Raw genomic sequence first — 2,635 nt, 5'->3', positions numbered from 1 at the left:
TGGTGAAAGTCTGGTGTTTTCTCCTTAACTTCTCCAGGACATGAACACCTGTTTCCTGGAGAAAGTCTGGTGTTTTCTTCTTAACTTCTGCTTACGAAGATCTTCATGCTGTTATACAGCAACAAGATAAATGTTGTGTACACAGTGCATAATAAACATGTTTTATAATATCACAGAGGAGACATTTTACTGCACAATGAGTACTGTTACTGGTACTTTAAGTACATTTTACAGTATTATAACGAATGCAGGACTTCTTCTCTTCTTTCTGGAAACATCATGTGGGTCAAAAAGTCAGGAAGAGCCGAGATAAACACAGCGAGAGATAACAGAGAGCTTGTTTTTTCATTCGTTGGACCAACGTTCGATGACCTCCACCTGGTCCGACGTATTTCAGCGTAGATGTTAACGACACTGAGAGAAGCAGCCGGAGGAGGAACCACACGTTCGGGCCCAGAAATAGAAAAATAAACAAGTAGGGAGAAGTAGATTTTGTGTAATCGCGGTGATTGTGCTCCACAGAGACAGGAAAGTAGTGCCGTTACACACAGGAAATGAGCGGATGGCAGAGATAAGGGCGGGAATATGGCTCCCGAAGAGAGGAATCCTGTGTTTTTAGATTGAAATACTTGCTCCATGTTTCCCTGCATGGTCCGATCAGACTCAAACACCGCTTATCCCCTTTCTTCAGGTTTGGTGAAGGTTGCGCCCATTTTACGTTTTAAAGCTTGACCCTCCTGGTGTCCTCGGGGTCAAATTTGACCCATTTTCTAAAAGTTTCTATATCAGAAATTTGTGTTTCTATCAACCAAAACGTGCCAAAAAATAATGTAGATGGTTCCCTACGACGCTCTTTACAAGTACAACAACTTTTCATTTTGCATCGTTTCTAAAGATTATTTTTTGAGCTTTTCCGTCTTTATTCGATTGGACAGACAGGTGAGAGAGAGGGGAGACATGCAGGAAGTCGCCACAGGTCGGATTTGAACCCTGGACCACTGCGTTGAGGCATAAACCTCTCTGTACATGTGCGCCCGCTCTACCGCTGGTCCAACCCGGGCACATTCTGCATGTAAATGTGGTGTATTTATATAGCGCTTTCCTAGTCTTAACAACTCAAAGCGCTTTAACGTCATACAGAAACCATTCACCATTCACACAACTCGGGGTTCAGTGTCTTGCCCAAGGACACTCCGACATGGGACTGAAGGGCCAGGGATTGAACCACCAACCTTCCAATGGGTAGGCAACATCTCTACCCCTGAGCCACAGCCGCCCTGCAGTATTTGCACCGTGTTCCTGTACTTGGTTTAGTTGTGTGTTGTGTGTATTATACCGAGGGCCCGGCCGGACGGGGTGACGGAGCCGTGAAGGCATCTGACCTACGAGGATGTGTCACTTCCTGTTTGTTCTAACAGGTGGAATTACTCACCAGTGGAGGAGGAGGAGGAGGAGGAGGGGGCCCAGCAGGCAGTAAAGACCAGTACCAGGACATCTCTCTCATCAGGCTCCTGCTGACGACTCAGGATCGGGGATTTCCTCCGGTGTGAGTCATCGGCTCGTTGAAGCGATGACGCTCCGGGAGTCGAGCTAACGATCCTGAAGGCACTCGGAGACAAAGAAGTCAAGGAGTTGCAGCAGAAAATACTTCTTTTTAACGCACACTGTGACAAATTTAACGTAAAATTTAACGTAAAATTTACAGTAACTTCCTGTAACGATTGTCCAGCAAGTTCCTGTGATTTCTTTCTACAGTAAAGGTACTTAAGGTACTTCCATTTGCAGTATTTTACGTATTCATTAGACAAAACAATTCAACACAACATAAGATAAAAAGGTAAAAATACAATAGTTTACTGTATTATTTACAGTACTATAGAGGCTATATTGTGGGAAAAAAAGTGTCATTTGACATTTTTGTGGAATTTTCCTGCGTTTTTAAAGCTTTTTCTGACATTTTTGTCACTTTTTTCAACGTTGTTTTATCTTTTTATTTTGTTCCAATGTTATGATAATAAATAAAACTCCCAAATTCGATGAAAGTAGTGAACTGAGAGTTTATTTTACTTGTGAAGAGTTGTAGAGAACCATCCGTGTTGATTTTGTTGTGGTCTAAGAAAAACCCAAATTTGTGATACAGAAACTTTCTGAAAAATTGAACCCGAGGACGACGGGATTTAAGGGTCAAAGACATCGCCGCATGGGTAATAAAACGTTATCACCGGACAAACGCAACAACAACTCAACAAAAACGGCGAGGCCTCACGCTGACGAGCGGCCGCGGCAGGTGACCCGTCGCTGGGGAGGATAAAGGAGGCTGAGGTGGAAGAGGAGGGAGGAGAACAATGGAGTCAAAGGGAAGAGATAAGAGACAGGACATCCTACCACGCCACACACACACATATATATACACACACACACACACACACACACACACACGCATACACACACACAGAGACACACACACACATATATATATACACACACACACACATACACACACACACACAGAGACACACACACACTCTCACATACATACACACACATACACATACACATACACATACACATACATACACACACATACATACACAGAGATGCCCACACACACACACACACACACACACACACACAG

The 2,635-nt window shown here is 43.8% G+C and overlaps 1 long non-coding RNA gene across 1 annotated transcript in view; it reads left to right on the top strand.

Annotated features, from left to right (window-relative positions):
• Positions 1-2,635, top strand: part of LOC117958999 — a 10,193-nt gene that overhangs the window by 514 nt on the left and 7,044 nt on the right. The window lies entirely within an intron of this gene.

This window comes from Etheostoma cragini, chromosome 16, assembly GCF_013103735.1.
Source record: "Etheostoma cragini isolate CJK2018 chromosome 16, CSU_Ecrag_1.0, whole genome shotgun sequence".
Taxonomy (NCBI): domain Eukaryota; kingdom Metazoa; phylum Chordata; class Actinopteri; order Perciformes; family Percidae; genus Etheostoma; species Etheostoma cragini.
This window is presented reverse-complemented; position numbering and strand designations above follow the sequence as displayed.